At 37.3% G+C, this 26,576-nt stretch overlaps 1 protein-coding gene across 8 annotated transcripts in view; it reads left to right on the forward strand.

The window, feature by feature from the left end:
• The window catches only part of LOC140597417 (small G protein signaling modulator 1-like), an 80,478-nt gene that overhangs the window by 38,372 nt on the left and 15,530 nt on the right, over positions 1–26,576 (forward strand). The window contains exon 7 of one of the 8 annotated variants that reach the window (XM_072745680.1): positions 1–26,576. This exon is cut by the window's right edge and continues 3,250 nt beyond it. The exons of 6 other annotated variants lie outside the window; for them this stretch is intronic. The gene's annotated coding sequence lies outside the window, so the exon portion shown is untranslated. One more of the 8 variants, XM_072745682.1, reaches the window with a different exon arrangement.

A 26,576-nucleotide genomic window follows, 5' to 3' on the forward strand; every position in this document is an offset into this window, starting at 1 on the left:
CAACAAGGTCTTATTTTCATCATTGCATCGATGGAGAAAGAGGAGAAATGTTGCATTACCTGTTCAAGAGAATCACTTCAGAAGCAGAAGGGCTGGGATTTGAAGATTTTTTTGTTTGTCTCAAAAGCTCCTTCTGATTTTAGGCATGTTTCTAACTCTAGGTCAAAGTGGAGACTTATATTTTATAATCAGAGGTGTTAGAATTGATGGCACTGCTTCTCAGACTTTCATGTACACATCGATTGCCTGAGGACTTTCATCAAATACAAGCTCTAATTTAGTAGGCCTGGAGTGAGACTTGAGATTCCAAAAAGCTCGTATTTGGTGCCTATGTTACTAGTTCATAAACCATACTTGGCATAGAAAAGGTAAACGGCAATGGGATTGGAACAGACCAAGATATTAGTGACATCTGGATAATCTGAAGATTTCAGTTCCTTGGCATTTATCTGAAGGACCTGAAAACTTATGCTCACACAAAAACCTGCACATAGATGTTTATAGCAGCTTTTGTTCATAGTTGCCAAGACTTGGAAGGAACCAAGAAGTTTTGCAATACGTGTATGTGATAAATACAAACAAATATTACTGAGCACTAAAATAAAAATGAGCCATCAAGCCATAGAAATACATGGAGGAAACTTCAATGCAAATTACTAAGTGAAAGAAGCCAAAGTGAGAAGGTCACATACTATATATAACTTTAACTATATGATGTTCCAGAAAAGAAAAAAAAACTGTGTTAACGATAAAAAGATGAATAGTTGAAGGGAATTTAGGGAGAAGATGAATCATTTTCCTTTGTTTGTGTTAGGGCACTGAAAATATGCTATGATATTATAATAGTGAATAGATGTTATTGTAAATTTGTCCAAACCCATAGAATGTAAATATCGAGTGGACCATAATATAATCTATGGACATTGGGTGATTACGATGTGTCACTGTAGGTTTATCCTTGGCAAAAACTGATAAAAATAATAATTTATATTTATAGTATAAGTATGTAAATAAAAATAAATATATTTTATATCCATATTAATTTAATAACAATTATTATTTTTAAAAATACCTCTTGGTGAATGACTTTGATGATGGGAGAGAAGCTATGCCTGTGTAGAGCATGATGTATATGGAAATCTCAATACTTACCTCTTAATTCTGTTGTGAGCCTAAGACTACTCTAAAACAAAGTCTAAAAGTCAAATAAGAAAAAATGTTGACATGGGCAGCGCAGGTGGCTCAGCGGTTTAGCACCGCCTTCGGCCCAGGGTGTGATCCTGGAGACCCAGGATCGAGTCCCACATCAGGCTCCCTGCATGGAGCCTGCTTCTCCCTCTGCCTGTGTCTCTGCCTCTCTCTCTCTGTCAATTGTGAGTAAATAAATAAAATCTTTTAAAAACATTTTTTTAAAATTCAGCATCAGTCAATAAATATGCACATGTTATCACATAAGGAATATATGAATGTGTCAGTGAATGTACAGTTAATACACATGTATGTGCATATGTGCATGTATTTTGAAATGTTGATTAAGATACAATGAATAATTAACTATATAGCAAAGTCTATAATGTGTCTGTGTTTCTATATATGCTGATTAGAAGAGATCAAATATTATATACATTGGATTTCTGTTAAATTTTTAAACAATAATATTTCCATTTAAAGGTAATTTTATTGACATACACAAAAAATATATAGTGTTAACAGTTGTCAAGTAACTACAAATCAAAACAATTAGATACCATTTATTTTTCCTATAAAATTTTCAAAAATTATAATGATCAATATAAAGACTCAGTTCATGAGTCTGGTATACCAGATATTTATACTAACCAGTTTTATGTGGAAAAAATGCTTGCAGAAGCATTTTGGTGTTAGTGATAATTTGGAAACAACCTAAATATTCAACAATAGAAATTATGGCATATCTAGCCATTTAAAAAACTACATTGTTAGAACACTTAAAGACAAAAATGCTCACAATATGAACTCAAATGAAAAGACACAAAATAAAAAGTACAGGGCAGCCTGGGTGGTATAGCGGTTTAGCTCCTCCTTCAACCCGGGGTGTGATCCTCAAGACCTGGGATCAAGTCCCACGTCGGACTCCCTGCAAGGAGCCTACTTCTCCCTCTGCCTGTGTGTGTGTGTGTGTGTGTGTGTGTGATGAATAAATAAATAAAATCTTTGTAAAAAATAAAAATAAAGCAATAGAACTCTAATTCTGAACACACATGTTCAGTCAATATCCACCAAGTGCCTACCTTTTTTTTTTGTTTTAGTAAGCACTGTGTAGGTATTTGGATATATTAGTGAGCAGAATAGAGGCTCCTGATCCATATACATCTTATGGTTTAGCAGCAAAAAGACAAGAAACAAAAGGATTGAAACTTTTATTTATTTTTTTTAAGATTTTATTTATTTATTCATGATAGACATAGAGAGAGAGAGAGAGAGGCAGAGACACAGGCAGAGGGAGAAGCAGGCTCCATGCCAGGAGCCTGACGTGGGACTTGATACCAGGACCCCAGGATCACGCCCTGGGCCAAAGGCAGGCGCCAAACCGCTGAGCCACCCAGGGATCCCCAGGATTGAAACTTTTAATAGTAAAATATTGATAGTAAGATTATAGGTGAGCTGTATTTTATTTCTTCCATTCCCCCTTTTCTAATCACCTACATGGAGAGTGAGTTACTTTTACTGGAACAAAAATGCAAATATTTAAAAATGCAAAGAATCTATCAGAAAAATTATTATACTACTTAAAATGTTGCTTAACTAGTACTTTAGTACTAGTTAGTACTTGTGCTAACTAATCCTTAGTCCTTTTCGACTATTCAACCATTCCCTCAGGACTCTAACTTTAGACAATACTCATATCCTTTTTTAAAACTTTTTCTTCTCTATTCCAAAGAAGCATACTGGTCTCTCTAATTTGTTCTTTAAAAAATCAATGAAAATGTAACTAGTTGCAATTAATATATAAATATGAATCTTTGGTCCTGGAATTGGTTTGCCTGACCCAATTTAGCTCTGTAATTCTACGTGATTATCCATCCATTTAGAGTAGTGCCTTGATAGTGCACATCTCGTTTGAATTCTCTTTGTAACATAACTCAATACTAATTTACCTACGACTATATGACCTGTGATTTTGTCATTTAACCAAATCACTTTTACATTTGCATCTGATATTTTTTAAAATATCATGGTTAATGGCTGCATAATGTTATAGTTGTTCAAGTACTAAGTAGGTAATTATTCTCATTTGCACCATGACTATTATTATATTGAAATAAGCTACATTATAAAGCCTATTGATGGATTCCTAACCTACCTTTACCGGGCTTGTCAGATTGTCAGATTTTAGCACATCATCCCTTGACATCTCTACGTCAGTGGTCCCAAGCACAAATGTATATACAAAGACTAGCCCACCAACATGAATGAATGGAGAGGGTTGGGAACAAGGGGAACAAGGTCTTTGGAGAACATGGGCCTTTAGTACAAGGGACAGCCGGTAGTCAGCTTCAGCTAATTTTGCCAATCAAGAGTATTAGCCTAAATTTTCTGATTTTTTAAAATGAATTAGAAAACTACTTTTATTATTTTATTTATTTTATTTTTTATTTTTATTTTTTATGGGAGTTCAGTTTGCCAACATATAGCATAACACCCAGTGCTCATCCCACCAAGTGCCCCCCTCAGTGCCCATCACCCAGTCACCCTAACCCCCCGGCCACCTCCCCTTTCATTACCCTTTGTTCGTTTCCCAGAGTTGGTGTCTCTCATGTTTTGTCACCTTCACTGATATTTTCACTCATTTTCTCTCCTTTCCCTTTATTCCCTTTCACTAATTTTTATATTCCCCAAATGAATGAGACCATATAAGGATTGTTCTTTTCCAATTGACTTATTTCACTCAGCATAATACCAGAAAACTACTTTTATTTTATTTTATTTTTTTTTTTCAGAAAACTACTTTTAAATGTAAAATTTCCCAATTACATAAAACACCAACCAAACACAACAGTCTAGCCAACTGGATTTGGTTTTCAAATTAGAAGAGTTCAAATTTATGAAACTTGTACATTGTCACTTGTTATAACCATCCTGAGATAGACTTTTTTGTTTCTGTTTCTGATTTTTGTTTTTTAAATATAGCATAGGGAAAAACTTTAAAGAAAGACATACAATTTCCTTATAAGTATATAGAAACACCCTCACCCTGAATTGTCAGATTGTCAGATTTATTGATGTTAAATTAGATGATTCTATTTAAAGTTTATTATTTTAAGTGCATCTTGCTTTTTTAAATTGTTAGGCTTTTTAAACTTTCATTTGATAATAAATCAACATAGGTTCATAAATGCCATGGATAATCATGACAAGAATATACGGAAATTAAGTGTATGTGTACAAATCACACGTCCAGTCTCTTGCTCCTTAAGCATTGTTTACTCTTAGATCTATAATCTAATTTTTTAAAGAAAATGCAATGTATAATAAATCTTGAGTTTCGAATACTATGTGCAATCACGATGCTCTAGCATCTCAAAAGTAGACAGGGAAAATAAAGAATCAGAACAAAGGGAAACTATTTGTTTCCAAATCAAGAACAAACAATAAACCATGTCTTAGTGGCTATAAACTCAAGGCATCAAGCCATAGAACAGGGTAATTTTTACGAAATATAGAATAATCTACCATGCATCAAGCAAACTGTATTGAATCTAATAAATCTAAAACTCTTAATAAAGTGCTTGGCAGGAAATCATCGAGCAGATCCAGTGTTCTGAGCTCATGTGCCACAGCTGTCACCAGAGGACCGGGGTGAAATTCTGAGTAGCTACAAAGGCAAAAACACAGAAAGTAGAGGAAAATTTCATGTCATTAACACTGTGAAGCAGTGTTTGCTCAGCTCAACAGCCTCAATGATTACATTTTGTTTTTCTGCATATCTACATTCTATTCACGTAATACCCATATGGTTCAAGTGGTGTCCCTATTATTAGTCTTCTGACAGGAATGTCCCTTGCAAAAGACCATTGTTTGCTTTATGGGGAAAAGAGATATTTAGAGAGACGTTTGTCTTGAGGATCCACCCAGCTTTAAGAAAGGGTAATGCCCATGACTGGACAACTTTAATTCAAAAACATTAGTACTATATTTTAGGTAAATGTTTAAGGAAGAGGAAGTATTACTAAACTCAGATTCCATTCTCCAGATGCTATAAAATGGCATGTGTTACCAATTTTTGAAAATACATATAAATTATTATTTTAATAGAACAACAATAGTAGTAACTAATTGTTGGTAAGCAGTATGCCAAGAAATATATTGTGTATCTCACATGACTTGATTAATTTATCCTCTGTCACTCTGTGAGGTAGCTACTATTGTTACATCTATTTTCAGATATGGAAATAGAGTAAGTGGCAGAGCTGGGATTTCAATCTGATCAGTTTGATTCAGGAGGTAGTTTTACCTCTTTGAGTGTCATTATGGTGAGATATTTGCCTGGTAGGCAGTCAAGTATGATTCTAACCCCATACTTAGTCCAAGTCTTCAAAATGGAAAGTCTATTCATTTTGCCAACCTGCCTTTGATTCAAATGAGGAATCTGCAGGATGCAGCTGATCACTACAAACCCCGAGAACTCCCTCATTCACTTCAAGACTGGCAGGGTTTATATACCCTTATTTAATCAAATTGTAACTGAACCGAGTGAGAGTTTGTCCCCTCAATGCACAGAGAGCCAATAAAAACTGACACTGAGCTTTTGCAGTGAAGAAAGATAAGCTGTTAATGGTGTGGTCTCACCCATGAGAACAGTACCTAATGCTCAAAAGTCCTGTACCCCCTCATGGTTTGCAAGTGAGGATTTTTAAGGTCAAAATTTGGAGCAGGGGGCTCCTGAGAAGGTGGACGCTGTTGATTGGAGGCCCATGATGTCATGCTAGCAGATGCTCCGATGCCATTTCATTAAGTCCCACAGCGGTCTTCTCCGTCTCAAGAGATTTGGAATCTGAAAGACATCTCGATTCCTTATGTTAAAAATTTCACTAAGTACATCTGGTGATCATATCTATTTGTAAGCTAGTGGGGTTGCATTCTTACAGGTTTCTTGGCTAGTTCAGTTATGCCTGGGGATGATATGACCTCTATTGATCATTCTTTCATCTGAACTGATACGATGGAGGCCAGCTTCAAATATGATTGGATTACTTGTGATTTGTTTAATTTATGCTGTAAATCTAAAATCATATTGCTAATTCTTCTTTTTAAAAAAATATTTATTTATTTGTTTGAAAGAGGGAGAGAGTGAAAGAGAGAAAGTGGAAGAGAAGGGAAGAGGGGGAGGGAGAGAGAGCCTGACAAGAGGCTCGGTCTCACGACCTGGAGACCATGACCCTGAGATCATGACCTGAGCCAAAACCAAGAGTCGAGTGCTTAACCAACTGCAGCACCCAGGTGCCCCATATTGCTACTCTTCTAATGTTTGCTTTAGTAGGGAGGGATTTTTTTTTTTTCTTAACTTACTGGATTCTTTTGGCTGGTCTACTAATTAAATTGGTTAACATCTAATTTTGTACTTATGAGAGCCCCACAAAGACATGAAAAGCTTCAAGACAGGCAATTGAGGCTTAATATGCCATTCTGAGTTAAGGAGTTAGGGGTAGGGATCTGGGGCTTCAAAAGGAAGGAACACAATTAACAGAAAGATGATAAGAGCAAATAATTGGAAAACAAATGTTTGTCATGACCTGCAGAGACAGTGGGACACAGAGGAAACTGAACAAACGTATCTTGCTGAGTTCCCCTTAGCTTGGCACACCTAGCCTGTACTTTTTGTAGATATTTCTGGTGGTACCTCTCTTCCAGGACCAGACCTCCTCTGAATTCTCAGAGACAAATAAGGGGGAGGGGAAAGTTTTTGAATCCGTTGGATCTTGATTGCCTTCAGCTCAAAACAGTCCACATGACAAAGTGACACATTTTGTGGCAGCCTATTCTGATTCCCTTTAATTTCAAAGGGATTTAATATGCATAAGTGAATAAACCATTACGTTCAGTCTGTATAAAGGGTGTTATCAGTCATCTGCTTTGCATTGGGGAAGTTTTCCTCAGGGTAAATTCCTCTGAATTATGCTGCCCTATGAAAGGCAGCTATGCTTAGCACAACATCACTAGTGCTGCACTCTGCTGCACTATGATATGGCAGAAACACATCCTTTATAGCAGTGCCGAGGAATCAGATCTCCCCACCAAAATGAGCTTTCCAGATAGTTCTGTGTGCCTTAAACATTGAAGAACAGCATTCAAAAGATTTTATTTTAATTTTAATTTTTTTGAAGATTTTATGTACTTATTTGAGAGAGAGCAAGAATGTGTGCGTGAGTGGGGGAGGGGTAGAGAGAGAGGGAAAGAGTGAATCTTAAGCAGACTCAGAGCTGAGAGCAGAGCCTGATTTGGGGCTAATCTCAAGACTCTGAGATTATAACTAAGCTGAAACCACGAGTTGGATGCTAAACCTACTGAGCCACCCTGATCAGAAACTCTTTCGCTTAACATACAAGTTCATAGCTTTTCTTTTTTTCTAAAATTGCCAGATATTATCAGGAGCATAGCCTCCCAAATAATGGAGGAACTTCATCCTAGCCTCATGATGTACCAATTTAGTAATGGAGAATATAGAAGCAGGCAGGGATAGAGGGAGGAAATAATTGAAAGCTATTTGGGCAGCCCTGGTGGCACAGCGGTTTAGCACCGCCTGCAGCCCAGGTCGTGATCCTGGAGACCCCAGATCGAGTCCTGAGTCGGGCTTCCTGCATAGAGCCTGCTTCTCCCTCTGCCTGTGTCTCTGCCTCTCTCTCTCTCTCTCTCTGAATGAATAAATAAATCTTAAAAAAAAAAGTAAAAAATTGAAAGCTATTTGTAGTTTTAAAAAATTCCCAGATTTCACTCTATCATACAATAAGCTTTAAAGAAATTGCTGTTGTATTGAGACCAAACCTATTATAATGAGACAGGTCCAGATAATGATAATGTGCTGTGATTTTAAAATGAAATTCAGGACATAGCTCCAGGGTCTGTTTTTAATGACACCTCCATTGATAAAGGATGTAAAATTTTCCAAGTCTGTTAGCTAGTCATTCAGTAGTAAATTTGACCAAGTGTAATGACACCCACATTTTCTTATTAGAGTGCTTATGGTTATCTACATAGCAAATGGCAAATTGGAGATTTATATGCCATTTAAACTAGGTTACATCTAGGAAAATTCATTCTGGGTCATTATGGGAAGACTGCTCTTAAAACAGTCTAGTGGAACAGTTTTAGATGGTTTTGTGTAGTACCAAGAGTCATTAATATAACAAGAGATTCCTTTTTAGCAGAAGAGTTATTTGAATAGACAGCTGGGCATTGTAGTGCAAAACAGGCATCAGCTTAGTTTTGCACTTTGGCCTTATAACATAAAACCGTGTCATTACGACAAGCCCTATTATGGCAGGAAATCTGTCTAATGTAGCTCATTCTTGCTCTTAGTCCAGGGAGGTTTAATTACCAGAAGAATTAATCTCACCAATAATGGGGGATCCCTGCATGGCCCAGCAGTTTGGCGCCTGCCTTTGACCCAGGGCGCGATCCTGGGGACCCGGGATTGAGTCCCATGTCGGGCCCCCTGCATGGAGCCTGCTTCTCCCACTGCCTGTGTCTCTGCCTCTGTGTGTGTGTGTGTGTGTGTGTGTGTGTGACTATCATGAATGAATAAATAAAATCTTTTTTAAAAAATCTCACCAATAATAATAAGTAATATTTGTAAGGACTTTGAAGTTTACAAGGATTTTCACATATAGTTCCTGCCCTTGTATCATTGCCCATACTTCCTAACTGTTCTTCCTGACACCAGTTTCAACTCCTTCCAGTACATTCTCTGTATTTATGATCAAAACACAAATTTCATCACATTATTTTCCTGATTATACATTTACAGCATTTTCCTTATTGCCTACATGGTAAAGTCTAGGTCATTAGCAAATCATACAGTGTAGTAATATTGCTTGTGTGGAATCAGATTTTCCGTAACACACGCACACACACAAACACACACAAATATACCAAAATGTATTAAAAAGGTAGTGACAACATAGAGAGGAGTAGATGCTGCAGATCTTTGCTAGTCTTGTTTCCTAACATTTTCCATTGTAAAGAGTTCACAGCTTCCAGTGGCATAGATAATACAGGTCAGGGACCAGATAGATTTCAGACAAAATTTTAATAGCTCATATATATTAAACATTTTATACAACATGGCATAGTACTTAATACATAATAACCGCTCAACAATAATTTTCTAAACTTTATTTCAATGTGGCAAGTACTGCAGTATAATACATCCTCTACTATGGAATTTCCACAGACTGAGGATGTTGTTATGGTAAGGTTCCAGTGTAAAAATTATGTGAAAATACTGGGCAAAAGGGAAGGAAATATTTTGCCAGCTGATAATATAATGTTGCAAAACTTCTATTCAAGGAGATTTTTAAAAATCTGAGTTTACTATTGTATATTTCACAGTTGAAAATAAGCTCTGGCCCATGAGATTTTACCTACACATTGGGGACAACATCTTGTTAAAACAAGATTGTGAAGTTTATAAGAAAGTAGTAAAGTCTGCCTTTCGATATAGACTTACATTTTTGTTCTTCCTGTTTCTTTTGGAATCTGCATTTTTCTGTGAATGATGAGTATTTCTTGGTCACCAAATCCTCTCTTAGTCTACATTCATTTGGTAGTACACTGGAAAGCTGAAGAAAAGTGATTAAAGACCAGGAATGTCAATGTTTTTGGCATGGAAATGGATCATATTTGACTTTTTCAAATATATGCTCTTGAAAATTGGCCATTCGTATGTACAGACGTTTAAATTTCTAAATATAATAAGCTGTGTAAAAGGAGATATGATTTGAGGAAATGAGTATAGTAATGGTCATTACGGGAAGCACCAGTGCAAAATTACCAGTTCAAGAACACTTTATGGAACATAATGAATTGTCATAGTTGTTTTTAGAGTTAGAAAGATTCTTTGACTAAATGTTAGAACATCTTTGTTTAACAGCATTCATTCTAAGAAAGACATACAAATACACTGATATAGTGTCACTGATCTCTCTTATTTACAAATCATTTAAATTACAAAGAACAAACATTCCCTTCAAAAAATCTGAATATACCCTTCCTTAGCTTGAACTTTAATTGAACTTGATAAAAGTAATTTGATTTTCAGGGTTGTTCCTATCATATCTTAATGAATTAAAGAAATATAGCAAAGATTCCTTGTGTGTATGTTTTTTGTAATAATGAAAAAAATCACAGTTACACATTACCTATAAAGAAAAAGAAGGAATATGATGTAGGTTGAATTGACTTATATACTACATCATTTAATTCCTACAAGTCTTTTGTTTTGTTTTATTTAAAAATTTTTTAAAATTCCTACAACAGTCTTTTGAAAGAGGAATTACAATCTTCACTTTAGATGTAAAGTACCAGTGCAATACTATCTTATATAGAATAAAGTTACAGTTGTTTATAATGAATTGAAGATTATTGTTTCACTGTGTTTAACATTTTCTGGATGATGCTGTTTTTAAAGAAAAGTAGTGTAAATGTAAAAATTCAATGTATTGGTGGGATCAATAATTGTGATCACATTCAACATTTATAAATTCATTTTCTCTCTAAATTGAAAAGAACTGGAATTTTTTTTAAAGAGTGATTTATTGGGCAGCCCGGGTGGCTCAGCGGTTTAGCGCCGCCTTCAGCCCAGGTCGTGATCCTGGAGACCCGGGATCAAGTCCCACGTAGGGCGCCCTGCATGGAGCCTGCTTCTCCCTCTGCCTGTGTCTCTGCCTCTCTCTCTCTCAATCCTCTCTGTGTGTTCTCATGAATAAATAAATAAAATCTTTTAAAAAAAGAGCTACTTATTGATTTATTTATTCATGATGGACATAGAGAGAGAGAGAGAGAGGCAGAGACACAGGCAGAGGGAGAAGCAGGCTCCATGCCGGAAGCCCGACGGGGGACTCGATCCCGGGACTCCAGGATCACACCCTGGGCCAAAAGCAGGCGCTAAACCGCTGAGCCACCCAGGGATCCCCAAAAGGACTGCAATTAAAGAAGAGACCAGAATTATTTATATCATTAACTTTATTTTTTCAGTGTTCAGAATAAAAGTCAATATCAACATGTGTAATAACAACAGTCTTTTCCAAAAAGTCTATCTCTCACAATTATTTTTAATAAACGCAAAGATAATAGGAAAGAAGTGTTATCTAGTTATCTAATTATAGATATCTATGTTATCTAGTTTTGTGAAAACACATAATACTGAGAATGTCAGAATTTTTTGTTTAGGAACATGATCTCTTTAAGAGTGTGATGAAAATAATAGATCATCTTCTCAGAAGAAGAACTACATATGCATACACACTAATCCTCCAATCCTCAAATCAATTAAAATCCCTTTTATGTATGCAGTAGTATGAAATATAGAACCCACAGATTTATGATGACCCAAGATCCTACAATTATTTACTCCCTGCAATCTTCATGCTTACCCCCAAGGATTTCAAACCCCAATTACCCTCCACTGTTTGTTTTCCCTAGCATTTTCACCATCTGACGACACATGATGTAATTTACTCATGCATTGAGTGTCCATTGCCTGTTCCACTTTCCAGAATGCAGCTTCCACCAGGGCAATGACCTTTGTCTATTATGGTCAACAGTTCACCTAGAACAGTTTCTGACACAAAACAGTCCCTCATTATTTCCTGAACCAATAAATAGATTTATAGTGACTGTATATGTCGTATTAAGAATATAAGCCTCAAATTTGAATTCAAGAACCTTTTATTGAATTGTTGATCTGCATATCCCTAACTTCATCCTTTTAAAAGTAATAGACCATGCATGTTGTTGTAGTGTTTTTAGGATGAAATAACAAATATATAATCTTATAATAACCATCTATCACTTATATGACTGCACAGATTGTTCCCTGAATTAGCCATAGAATGTGGAGGCCAAAGCCACCACTTCTTATAGGATTATCAAATGTCCATATTAAGTGTCAGTTTTGATTGAAAGTTTCTTTAAGGGTAAGTTGATAGTTTACAATGTCTTAATGACCAGAAAAATTTTATCAAAAATAATGGTAATTCAAATATTATTATAGCAAGTAAATTATTAAATTCGGAATTACACCCATACTGACACCCCCACACACACACACAATTAGACATTTTTCCCCAGTGTATTTACCTCGGATGATATCTGAGGTACCTCAGATGATGTTTCTTTGATTTGTTGATTGGTTTTCATTATTTTATTTTGTTTTCCAGCATTGTGTCCTTACTCTCATATTTTTGGGCCATTCTTCAAATAGAATATCCAGGTTTCATTACCAATGGTAAGATGAAACCATGAACTTAAAAAGTCACCTTAATAACCAAATGTATCATAAAATGTACAAGTAGAAAAAAAGTCTATGGCATCGCTAGCCAATATATCTTTATCACAGCTACTACTGAGAAGACAGACTGATAAAATGTGGGAAGATAATTTAGATTTTGTGAGGAAGGAAAACATGTTCTTACACTTAGGGACTATTCATTACATTTTAGTACAAAGGAAATTTTTTATATAGCTGAGTTATCAGCCAGTGAATGAAAACAGAAGGATGAACAGTTCTATATAATTGTTGTAGAATACTCGCCAAGTCTTGTGAGATTCAGCCTGAGGATAAGTGGGGAAGAAAGAATAAAGGGAGCTCATCAAACAGTTGATACTCTTTGTAGGGAGGGCCTCTTGGTTGTTGGATAGGAGGAAGCAGGCAGATGTCAAAACTATGTTCATAGCTCCTTCCTCTACAATGACACAGGTTCTGTTAGATACTTCTCACACTGAAATAAACGACTCTGTTCACACACCCGTGTGCAAGATTAGAATATTTATTCTCCGTGATATGACTACTCCTTAAAACCCAGGCCGTCTGGCAAACTATGCGTGAATGAATGGATGAATGAATGAGATCTATGAGTCACCTGCCACAGAGAATGAGAGTTTATTGTGTTTGTCTAGATAAAGAACATACTGGGGTGTAAGTTTTGTTGTTGTTGTTGTTCTTTTACCTAAACTTGTCAATTATACTCCTTCTTACCATTATTCAGTTTTATCCTAAATTTCATTATTATCTTCTTAAATAATTTGTGCTATAAACCAGCAAGTCCCCTTGTTCCTGTGTTTTCTCGTACTGCTGTGATACCATTTTTTTTTTGTTGGATTAGTCTGTATGTCACACACATAAGAACACAGCAATTGAGATATTAACAATGTTAAACAATTTTATTAATAGAATATATCTCTCCATTTCTTCAGGTCTTCTTTAATATCCCTTCATTGGGTTTCACAATTTGCTACATAAAATCTGTAAATATTCTGCACTTAACAACTATATATTTTGTAGCATTTTCTTTCTTGTGAATGGTAGCATATATTTGGCTATATTTTCTAACTTATTGCTATGTAGAGAAATGTGCTGATTTTACAGAAGGTCTGAAATGCTGATAATAATAACTGGAACTTCAGAAATATGGATTAAAACAGAGAAAAACAAAGAGAAAAATAGTAAACTAGATAATGAATTTGATGAAATCAATCAGAATGAAGTGCAGAGAAATAAAGATAAGAATAGAAGAAGAAGAGAGGTGCCTGGGTGGCTCAGTCAGTTAAGTGTCTGCCTTCAGCTCAGGTCATGATCAGCCCTTCCTTGGGCTCCATGCTCAGAGGAGAGCCTGCTTCTCGCTCTTCTCCCCATTTATGCTCTCTGTTGCTATCTCTCTCTCAAATGAATAAATAAAATCTTTTAAAAAAAGAGGGAGAGAGAATATAAGAAGAAGAGATTGAGATAACTGAAGGAGAAAGTGAGGAGACCCAGTCTATAGTAACAAGTTCTAGAAGGGGATACCGTAGATATTGGAGGGAGAACTGTATCAAAACTTGGCCCAGGAAAGCTCAGGACTGTTCTGGTGGCCTTGGAGAAGCCCACTAGGGCATGATGCATCATGGTTAATGACATGGACTTTAGGTTTAAATTAGTATCAGTTAAAGTCACAGCTCCAACATTTACGAAAAGTGTGAGTGCCCTTGTATATGGGCATCACGTGAGCTCCTACTTTATCATATTGTCAGTGAGACAATACAAGGGCACTGTTCAGTATTGTACCTGACACATAACACCCAGAGAATGTTACCTCTTATAGGATTCTAAAAGTGTAATGCTACTCACATTAATAGAATAAACTGATGAATGATAAATCAATGTATTAATATATTGTATAGAATTATTTAATTATTAATGTATTAATAATAATGTAATGATTTATATATTGCTATATTATATTAATATTAATTATATGGAGGTGTAGAGGTGCTAAATAATATCTTTAAGACCTAGCTATCATGGAATTAAATACATTGTTCCTTAGAGATGAAAACACTTGTCATGCATATCTAGTGCTGCTATCATTCCAATAGTAGTATAATTTTATTCTCATTTTTCAGCTCAAAAGATTCCAGTTTGGCGGGATTAGGAACTAAGAATTGTGGGGAGCTAAATTTTGGGCTAGGGGGCACTTTAGATAAAAAAAAATACTAAAGCTTGGATCATTTGTCAAAATGACACACCTGAGTAGTGATGAAGCCAGGATTCAAACCCATGGTGCACCCCTGTGCAAATTTCTGTCTAATAAGCCACTATGAGACACACCGAGTCATTGAAATGCAGAGTAAGTGATAGGGGAAGCATTCACATTATGTTTACCAATAATGTAGGGAAGGAAGGAAGGAAGGAAGGAAGGAAGGAAGGAAGGAAGGAAGGAAGGAAGGAAGGAAGGAAGGAAATACTATGAATACATTTTAAATAGGATACAAATTTGTACAGAGCTTGTAACAAAAAAAAATAAAAGACTTCTTTTAATAGAAGTTTAAAAAGGTCTGGGAAGGAGTTAAACAAAAGATTTGTATTTACCTCTAAAAAAACTCCTTATTGCTTTCCATACTCTTCTACCATGAAAACTTTTACTTTTTAATAATTTTATTTAAAAATGACTTTTTAAAACAAAATATAGTCTCAAGAAAGGCAAGAAACCACATTTGGAGTTAGGAGTTTGAAGGGAAGCAGTAGTTTCTATTTATAATGAATTCAGAATATAAAAAAGTAGTAAAGGACAGGCTTCCACCTCCTCTCCTTCCTCTCCTCCCTCTCATATTGCCCTCACTCATTTTCCCTTTGATTTTTCCTACATTTATGGTAGTTCAGGGTGCATATTGCACAAGAGATCCAGTCTAACAGGATGAAGGAGGGCTTCAGTCCAGTGCTAAGATACCACTGCATCCACCAGAAGAAGAGAGAGCCGTTTCTTACTTGATAACCTTTCCACTCCTATTTTTGCATGTCTGTGCTGTGATCAAAGCACGGGCCTTAGTTGTGAGGCTCTTGATATTGAGGGCAGAGTGGGGGACTTTGGGGGCATACGCCCGAACAGTCATCTGTTCACCTAAGCCAAGTGGAGCTGAAATCCTGCATATGTGCCAGAATGCCATTTTTTTCTTTCTCCTTTTCTCTGTTGCTTATCATACCCTGGACTATTCAGGACAATCAGCAATTGGACAGAATACTCAAGGAGGGGGATATTAAGCTCTACTTTTTTTTTTTTAAGATTTTATTTATTTGAGAGAGAGAGAGAGATCACCAGCATGAGCAGGGGCAGGGGGAGGTCAGAGGAAGAGAGAAACAGACTCTCCCCGCTGAACAGGAGCCCAACTCAGGGCTCCATCCCAGGACCCCAGGATCATGATCTGAACCGAAGGCAAACACATAAACAACTGAGCCCCCAGGTGCCCCTGAGCTCCACTTTTGAAGGGAAGAGTATCAAATAATTTTTAGACACATTTTAAAATGAAAACTTTTTTTATATTGTTTGCATAAAAATGCCAAGAAGAATTACAGTGTTACGTATACAGAGATAATTTAACAAAGAATCTCACACTCTAGTTTTTGAATACAAGAGAACAACACTATAATTTGTACTGGTTATTACAGAAAAAATGTATATATGCTAATTTTAAGACAAATTCTCAAATTTAGAATATCTTAACCAACTCTTCCAATTTATAATTTGAGTAAATATTGCTATGCTACATTCAGTATTTAACTCAAAAATATTTCTGTACTCAGACCTCTGTAGAATACCAGATTGTTATAGATTGTGAACAAATCTATATGAAAAAATACATCCCAGGGTTCCTTGGGTGGCTCAGTGTTTAGCGCCTGCCTTCAGCCCAGGGCATGAACCTGGAGTCCCAGGATCAAGTCCCATATTGGGCTTCCTGCATACAGCCTGCTTCTCCCTCTGCCTGTGTCTCTGCCTCTGTGTGTGTGTGTGTGTGTGTGTGTGTGTGTGTGTGTGTGTGTCTCATGAATAAATAAAATCTTTAAAAAGAAAGAAAAAGAAAAAATACATCCCAGACTAAGTTCAGGTATCATTACTATTGTAGCAAACCATATTCTATATTTAAATGGTTTCTAATTTGGTAAGCAAATATAGAAAACTTGGAGTGGATTTAATTCAAAAATGAATTATAAAGCAACAAAATACGCTTCTGTAAAATCTGATTTCTAAGGAAGTTAATTGAGATTTTCTTAGAACAGTAAAATCCTGAAGTTCTGAGTATATAATCATTTTCAGGAAAAATATCTTTAATCTTGATACATGGCTTTTGTGCACAAACTTTATATGAATAGGAGGGATGATGTAAAATATAAGATGATGGGATCCCTGGGTGGCTCAGCAGTTTAGTGCCTGCCTTTGGCCCAGGGCATGTTCGGGGAGTCCCAGGATCGAGTCCCACATCAGACTCCGGCGTGGAGCCTGCTTCTCCCTCTGCCTGTGTCTTTGCCTCTCTCTCTCTCTCTCTCCTTCTCTCTCTCTCTCTGTCTGTCTCTCATGAATGAATAAATAAAATCTTTAATAAAAAAATATATATAAGATGCTGACAGGGGTTCCTGAGTGACTCAATCGGTTAAGTGACCAGCTCTTGATTTCAGCTTGGGTCAGGGTCTCTGTCTCAGAGATCTTAACCAAGCCCTGCCTCTCTCCTCAGAGAGTCCGCTGGAAATTCCCTCTCTCTCTCTCTCTCTCTCTCTCTCTCTCCCCCCCCACCCCCCTGCTCTGCGTGTCCTCCTGTTCATATGCACTCTCTCTGTCAAATAAATAAATCTTTCTTAAAAAAGAAAAAGATATAAGAATCAATAGATTAAAAATATTAGTTATGCTAACAAGGAAAATTAGAACAAGATTAAAATATAAAGATCAAAATTATTAGTTATGCTAACAAGGAAAATTAGAACAATCTTTTATCAACACTGCAAATTTAGTATTTGGCATATTTTTTTTAAAGATTTATTAATTTATTTATTCATGATAAATAGGCAGGCACTAAACCACCGAGCCACCCAGGGATCCCCAGTATTTGGCACATTATATTCTATTTAACATTCTGAAATTTCCCTATTTTGCTGCCAATTTTTTCACATATCTCTTTATCTTCCGATCTATTCCTTTCCACATGCCTCTTCCTGTCCACTTTTACTACTGAACTGAAACTACTTTCTCCATTACCATCTATGACACATCATTCTATTTTCTATTTTTCACAGATCATTGATCTTTTCATTTTTCCTGTTTCTTGACTTTCTGTACTGTTGAATTTCTCTAGTTTTATAAGATTCTTTACACGTTAATTTTTGCACCTCTACAGTATTTTTGTTTTTCAGTAATTCTTTAAGGATGCACATTTCTGTAATTATCAGGTCAAACAATACAAAATATTGTTAACTCAGTACAATTAATATGCCATTATCAACTAGTGATAGCATTTATAGTTTTCTTTAAAGTTATGGTTTTTTTCATTTCTTACTCTAATAGGCTGGAAACCTGCAATGGGGGTGGTTACATGTGTTTGCCTTTGTCCACTTCTTTGCTTTTAACTATGATTTTGATTCTCCTCGTTTTCCTCCCCTCTCCATGTTAGAGTTACAGAGATGTTTAAGGGCCTATTTCCTCTCTCTTATTATTTCCCTTAGTTTCTCAGACACTGGGAGTTTCCCACCTACAGTTTCTTTGACACAAGCCAATGTATCTTCATTCCTGCTCATTACATCTTTCTCAGTCTCAAAGCCTTCTTTCTCTGACCCATCCAGTTTCTTCATCGTGGAATAGTCTTGCCAAAACAAGAGACCCCAATTTTATTAATGATAAAGTTTATATACTTACTTGTGTGATTTGTAAATAAAATCATACATATAATTTGTACTTCTGAAAGACATTTTAAATTGAGGGCAGATTGTCTTTTATATTTCTTTTTTTTAATAAATTTATTTTTTACTGGTGTTCAATTTACCAACATACAGAATAACACCCAGTGCTTATCCCGTCAAGTGTCCCCCTCAGTGCCCGTCACCCATTCACCCCCACCCCCCGCCCTCCTCCCCCTCCACCAACCCTAGTTCATTTCCCAGAGTTAGGAGTCTTTATGTTCTGTCTCCCTTTCTGATATTTCCCACACATTTCTTCTCCCTTCCCTTATATTCCCTTTCACTATTATTTATATTCCCCAAATGAATGAGAACATACACTGTTTGTCCTTCTCCGATTGACTTACTTCACTCAGCATAATACCCTCCAGTTCCATCCACGTTGAAGCAAATGGTGCGTATTTGTCGTTTCTTATGGCTGAGTAATATCCCATTGTATACATAAACCACATCTACTTTATCCATTCATCTTCCAGTGGACACCGAGGCTCCTTCCACAGTTTGGCTATTGTGGACATTGCTGCTAGAAACATCGGGGTGCAGGTGTCCCGGCGTTTCATTGGATCTGAATCTTTGGGGTAAATCCCCAACAGTGCAATTGCTGGGTCGTAGGGCAGGTCTATTTTTAACTCTTTGAGGAACCTCCACACAGTTTTCCAGAGTGGCTGCACCAGTTCACATTCCCACCAACAGTGTAAGAGGGTTCCCCTTTGTCCGTATCCTCTCCAACATTTGTGGTTTCCTGCCTTGTTAATTTTCCCCATTCTCACTGGTGTGAGGTGGTATCTCATTGTGGTTTTGATTTGTATTTCCCTGATGGCAAGTGATGCAGAGCATTTTCTCATGTGTATGTTGGCCATGTCCATGTCTTCCTCTGAGATTTCTCTTCATGTCTTTTGCCCATTTCATGATTGGATTGTTTGTTTCTTTGGTGTTGAGTTTAATAAGTTCTTTATAGATTTTGGAAACTAGCCCTTTGAGCGGTCGTTTGCAAATATCTTCTCCCATTCTGTAGGTTGTCTTTTAGTTTTGTTGACTGTATCAAAAAATACAAAAGCTTCTGTGCAAAAGCTTCTTATCTTGATGAAGTCCCAATAGTTCATTTTTGCTTTTGTTTCTTTTGCCTTTGTGGATGTATCTTGCAAGAAGTTACTGTGGCCAAGTTCAAAAAGGGTGTTGCCTGTGTTCTCCTCTAGGATTTTGATGGAATCTTGTCTCACATTTAGATCTCTCATCCATTTTGAGTTTATCTTTGTGTATGGTGAAAGAGAGTGGTCTAGTTTCATTCTTCTGCATGCGGATGTCCAATTTTCCCAGCACCATTTATTGAAGAGACTGTCTTTCTTCCGATGGATAGTCTTTCCTCCTTTATCAAATATTAGTTGACCATAAAGTTCGGGGTCCACTTCTGGGTTCTCTATTCTGTTCCATTGATCTATGTGTCTGTTTTTGTGCCACTACCACACTGTCTTGATGACCACAGCTTTGTAGTACAACCTGAAATCTGGCATTGTGATGCCCCCAGCTATGGTTTTCTTTTTTAAAATTCCCCTGGCTATTTGGGGTCTTTTCTGATTCCACACAAATCTTAAAATAATTTGTTCTAACTCTCTGAAGAAAGTCCATGGTATTTTGATAGGGATTGCATTAAACGTGTAAATTACCCTGGGTAGCATTGACATTTTCACAATATTAATTCTGCCAATTCATGAGCATGGAATATTTTTCCATCTCTTTGTGTCTTCCTCAATTTCTTTCAGAAGTGTTCTATCGTTTTTAGGGTATAGATCCTTTACCTCTTTGATTAGGTTTATTCCTAGGTATCTTATGCTTTTGGGTGCAATTGTAAATGGGATTGACTCCTTAATTTCTCTTTCTTCAGTCTCATTGTTAGTGTATAGAAATGCCATTGATTTCTGGGCATTGATTTTGTATCCTGCCACGCTACCAAATTGCTGTATGAGTTCTAGCAATCTTGGGGTGGAGGCTTTTGGGTTTTCTAGGTAGAGTATCATGTCATCGGTGAAGAGGGAGAGTTTGACTTCTTCTTTGCCAATTTGAATGCCTTTAATGTCTTTTTGTTGTCTGATTGCTGAGGCGAGGACTTCCAATACTATGTTGAATAGCAGTGGTGAGAGTGGACATCCCTGTCTTGTTCCTGATCTTAGGGGAAAGGCTCCCAGTGCTTCCCCATTGAGAATGATATTTGCTGTGGGCTTTTCGTAGAGGCTTTTAAGATGTCGAGGTTAGTTCCCTCTATCCCTACACTCTGAAGAGTTTTGATCAGGAATGGATGCTGTATTTTGTCAAATGCTTTCTCTGCATCTAATAAGAGGATCATATGGTTCTTGGTTTTTCTCTTGCTGATATGATGAATCACATTGACTGTTTTACAAGTGTTGAACCAGCCTTGTGTCCCGGGGATAAATCCTACTTGGTCATGGTGAATAATTTTCTTAATGTGTTGTTGGATCCTATTGGCTAGTATCTTCTTGAGAATTTTTGCATCCATGTTCATCAGGGATATTGGTCTGTAATTCTCCTTTTTGGTGGGGTCTTTGTCTGGTTTTGGAATTAAGCTGATGCTGGCCTCATAGAACGAATTTGGAAGTACTCCATCTCTTTCTATCTTTCCAAACAGCTTTAGTAGAATAGGTATGATTTCTTCTTTAAACGTTTGATAGAATTCCCCTGGGAAGCCATCTGGCCCTGGACTCTTGTGTCTTGGGCGGTTTTTGATGACTGCTTCAATTTCCTCCCTGGTTATTGGCCTGTTCAGGTTTTCTATTTCTTCCTGTTCCAGTTTTGGTAGTTTGTGGCTTTCTAGGAATGCGTCCATTTCTTCTAGATTGCCTAATTGATTGGCGTACAGCTGTTCATAATATGTTTTTAAAATCGTTTGTATTTCCTTGATGTTGGTAGTGATCTCTCCTTTCTCATTCATGATTGTATTAATTTGAGTCTTCTCTCTCTTCTTTTTAATAAGGCTGGCTAATGGTTTATCTATCTTATTAATTCTTTCAAAGAACCAACTCCTGGTTCTGTTGATCTGTTCCACAGTTCTTCTGGTCTCGATTTCATTTAGTTCTGCTCGAATTTTAATTAACTCTCTTCTTCTGCTGGGCGTAGGGTCCATTTGCTGTTTTTTCTCTAGCTCCTTTATGTGCAAGGTTCGCTTCTGTATTTGAGTTCTTTCCAGTTTTTGAATGGATGCTTGTATTGCAATGTATTTCCCCCTCAGGACTGCTTTTGCTGCATCCCAAAGATTTTGAACGGTTGTATCTTTATTGTCATTAGTTTCCATGAATATTTTTAATTCTTCCTTAATTTCCTGGTTGACCCTTTCATCTTTTAGCAGGATGGTCCTTAACCTCCACGTGTTTGAGGTCCTTCCAAACTTCTTGTTGTGATTTAGTTCTAATTTCAAGGCATTATGGTCTGAGAATATGCAGGGGACGATCCCAGTCTTTTGGTATCGGTTCAGACCCGATTTGTGACCCAGTATGTGGCCTATTCTGGAGAAAGTTCCTTGTGCACTTGAGAAGAATGTGTATTCAGTTGAGTTTGGATGTAAAGTTCTGTAGATATGTGTGAAATCCATCTGGTCCAGGGTATCATTTAAAGCTCTTATTTCTTTGGAGATGTTGTGCTTAGAAGACCTATCGAGGGTAGAAAGAGCTAGATTGAAGTCACCAAGTATAAGTGTATTATTATCTAAGTATTTCTTCACTTTGGTTATTAATCGGTTTAAATATTTGGCAGCTCCCACATTCGGGGCATATATGTTGAGGATTGTTAAGTCCTCTTGTTGGATAGATCCTTTGAGTATGATATAGTGTCCCTCTTCATCTCTCACTACAGTCTTCGGGGTAAATTTTAGTTTATCTGATATAAGGATGGCTACCCCTGCTTTCCTTTGAGGACCATTTGAATGGTAAATGGTTCTCCAACCTTTTATTTTCAGGTTGTAGGTGTCCTTCTGTCTAAAATGAGTCTCTTGTAGACAGCAAATAGATGGGTCCTACTTTTTTATCCAGTCTGAAACCATGCGCCTTTTGATGGGGTCATTAAGCCCGTTCACGTTCAGAGTTACTATTGACAGATATGAGTTTAGTGTCATCATGATATCTATTCAGTCCTTGTTTCTGTGGATTGTTCCACTGGACTTCTTCTTAAAGGGGAATTTTAAGAGTCCCCCTTAAAATTTCTTGCAGAGCTGGTTTGGAGGTCACATATTCTTTCAGTTCCTGCCTGTCTTGGAAGCTCTTTATCTCTCCTTCCATTTTGAATGAGAGCCTTGCTGGATAAAGTATTCTTGGTTGCATGTTCTTCTCATTTAGGACCCTGAATATATCCTGCCAGCCCTTTCTGGCCTGCCAGGTCTCTGTGGAGAGGTCTGCTGTTACCCTCATACTCCTCCCCATAAAAGTCAGGGATTTTTTGTCTCTTGCTGCTTTAAGGATCTTCTCTTTATCTTTGTAATTTGCAAGCTTCACTATTAAATGTCGAGGTGTTGAACGGTTTTTATTGATTTTAGGGGGGGATCTCTCTATTTCCTGGATCTGAATGCCTGTTTCCCTACCCAGATTAGGAAAGTTTTCAGCTAGGATTTGTTCAAATACATATTCTGGCCCTCTGGCCCTTTCAGTGCCCTCGGGAACCCCAATTCAACGTAGGTTTTTCTTCCTCAGGCTGTCGTTTATTTCCCTTAATCTGTCTTCATGGTCTTTTAATTGTCTCTTTTTTCCTCAGTTTCCCTCTTTGCCATCAACTTGTCTTCTATGTCACTCACTCGTTCTTCCACCTCGTTAAGCCTCGTCGTTAGGACTTCTAGCTTGGATTGCATCTCATTCAATTGATTTTTAATTTCTGCCTGATTGGATCTAAATTCTGCAGTCATGAAGTCTCTTGAGTCCTTTATGCTTTTTTCTAGAGCCACCAGTAGCTGTATAATAGTGCTTCTGAATTGGCTTTCTGACATTGAATTGTAATCCAGATTTTGTAACTCTGTGGGAGAGAGAACTGTTTCTGATTCTTTCTTTTGAGGTGAGGTTTTCCTTCTAGTCATTTTGCCCAGTGCAGAGTGGCCAAAAACAAGTTGTATTGGGAAAAGGAGAAAAAGAGAGAGAGAGAAGGAAAGAAAAGAGAAAAAGAAAAAAGAAAAAAAGGAAAAAAGAGAAGAAAAAGAGAAAGAAAAAGAAAGGTGGAAAAAAAGGGGGGGGTGGGGGAAGCAATCAGAAATCAGAAAGAAAAAAAAAAACAAACTCGGGGGAGTATCTTCTGATTCTGTACACTTTAAGTCCCTTGACTTCCCCTGGAACTGGTCCGTGTTGCTGGTCTTCTGGGGGAGGGGCCTGCTGTGCTGATTCTCAAGTGTTAGCACTTGGGGGAGCTGCTCTGCCCCCCGCCTGGTGCAGGGCTCAGTGGGGGCTGTTTACCCCGTGAGGCCCCAGGAGGAACAGCCACAGTGGGGCGGCAGCTCTGGGAACCGGGATTCAGCCCCCGCAGTAGCTCCGGGGCTCTCCGTCTGCAGGGCCTGGAGGCTCCGGGGCGGGGCCGCTGATCTGCTCAGCTCTGGGCAGGAGCGTCCTTGCTGTCCTGGGCCCTCTGGGTCTCTGCCTGTCCCGGGGGAGGCCGGATCCTGGGCTGTGTCCCGGCGCCCTGTGCTCCGGGGCCTGCGCTGTTGGATTCGCTCCCGCCCCGCAGCCCCCTCCGCGGAGCCGCCGCCCGAGCCCCTCCGAGCTGCTCCGGGTCCCGCTGTGCGAGCTGCCGTCTTAGGGAGCTCGGGGCACTCTCCCGGGGCGCAGGTGCCTGTTAGTGTCCCAGGGAGCCCGAGGGCATCCCCGCCCTCCTGGGTCCTGCTCTAACTCCCTGCGAGCCCCTTTCCGCCCGGGAAGGTTGGTGCAGCTCCTGCTCCTCCAGGACGGGGCTCTCCTGCCCAGCTCCTCGCGGGGCCCCTCCCCCTTGGAGGCCTTTTGCTTCTTTATTTCTTTTTCCCCCCGGTCTTCCTACCTTGATGGAAGCGCGAACTCTTCTCACTGTAGCGTTTCAGCTGGTCTCTCTTTAAATCTCAGGCCGAATTCGTCGATTTTCAGGATGATTTGAAGGTTATGTAGGTAATTTGGTGGGGACAGGTGATTTGGGGACCCTACTCTTCCGCCTTCTTGCCCCTCCCCTCCATCAGTTACAATTTTGAAATGAACATTCAGCAACATAAAGATCAAAATTTGACTTTAACTCTTAATGTACTATGATAATTTATTTCCAGCATATATTAAGTGAAGCCTGCAAAATAAATAATCTACAGAATCATTAAAAAAAACTCAGAATTTAGTCTTAGCATTCAAATAAAATTAATAAAATGTACTTAGTTGTCTCCAAAATATCACGTTTCATAAATTGCATAAACACATAACAGCCATGATAAATATAGTCTAAAGGATTAACTACAGAATATTATGTACTACATTGAGATTTTATTTGCCTTGAGATTTATGTATAGACATGTATATGTATAAAGTTTTCCATGACACGGAAGTTCATCGCATACCTGTTTGGTGCTTGATAGGAATAATAGTGTAAAAATCAGTATTAAGTCTTCCTTAAGATTCGGAGTCAATTATGCAAATGTGTATATGCTTGCCACAGACTGTTTTGTTCTATTGTGCATGGTTTGAATTGCATGTGAAGAAGTATTCATCTTGATTTAAATACCTTCAACTGTCTCCAGAATAGTTGAAATACTTAAGAAACGTAATGAGACATAATTGGATAATCACTTAAAATGGAAAGTTCGATAATTTCATATTCACGTACCCAATTTTGACCATTTAAAAAAAAAATCTCTGGGTCCATAATACAAGCCATCATTAACTTTGGAGTAACTCCTAAGCAATGAAAGTATGAAAGAAACCATATATATAATAGGTTGTTTTTAATAATTAGCAATCATTTAAAAATCTTTATAATAGTGAAAAATCTGATGAGAAAAATATAGGGCTTATTGGTTAAAATCCTTAAGGCTAAAAATTGTATTTTATTTACTTTCATATATTTGGAGAGTGTGGTGTTTGTATCTGTTTTTTTTTTTTTTAAAAAAAAAGAGCTTTTTTTTCTTCTTTTAGATCTGCTTGTCTATTTTAGATAGCCAAAGATGATGAAATATGGAGTGTGTGCTAATTAAAAGCTAATTAGGTGATTTTTACTTTTACTAAGTTACTGATCTATGTGGGGTAATTAGAGCAGGGGGAGCAGTGGTGAAACCAGAAAGGTATCTTGATGATTGGTACAAAGACTGTATGTAGCATTGATAGGTTTGATCCTCCACTAGCCATTTCAAATAGTTAAATAACAAGTTTATTAATGTTTACCTGTGAAATACAGCATGGTTTACACAAATACTTCAGGATTTGATTTATGAAGCCATCCCTGAAGGTAAATGATAGTTAAAGGGAACAATGCGGTAGAGACATATCACAGATACAAGTAATTGATGCCAGTTAAATACTGGCACTTGACTTGATTTTCACAGAGATTTCAGCGCTTGGGGGCAAAAGAGTTCAAAGACGTGTAATTAACATGCTACATGAAGGAAAGTGGTATAAACTAAAGAATTATACACATGTACATTGTTTTATTATGCATAGTCTGAACTCAAAATTAAAAGATTGAATAATACAATAAAATTATAATCTGAGAGCACGAACACCCTTTAAAAAGACCAAAAAGAGATAAAGTCTGAAAAAATATATAACAAAAAATCTTTGGTACATAAATGAAGAATGAACTTCAGGATAAAATGATTGGACACACGAAATAGTCTATTTTTTCTTTTATTTCTGTTGACCTATTCAATGGTATATTTATTTCACTGAACTCCTAAAGTAACGTTAGAGTTCCCCTATGAAAAACAGAAATATTTTCTAGTTCCTGGCACAACATCTGGCAGTAGCAGATACCCTGTGAATTTTTGCTATCTAGAAAAACAATTGTATGTGAGCTAGACAGATTACCGGGTTTCTTTTGCTAAATCAAACATTTGTTTCTCAAACACATTCCTTTTCCAACCATCTCTCTCTCCATCCTTTCTTTTCTCTCTCTTTCCTTCTTTCCATTAACAAATTTA

The sequence above is a fragment of the Vulpes vulpes genome, unplaced genomic scaffold, assembly GCF_048418805.1.
Source record: "Vulpes vulpes isolate BD-2025 unplaced genomic scaffold, VulVul3 u000000663, whole genome shotgun sequence".
In the NCBI taxonomy this organism is placed as follows: domain Eukaryota; kingdom Metazoa; phylum Chordata; class Mammalia; order Carnivora; family Canidae; genus Vulpes; species Vulpes vulpes.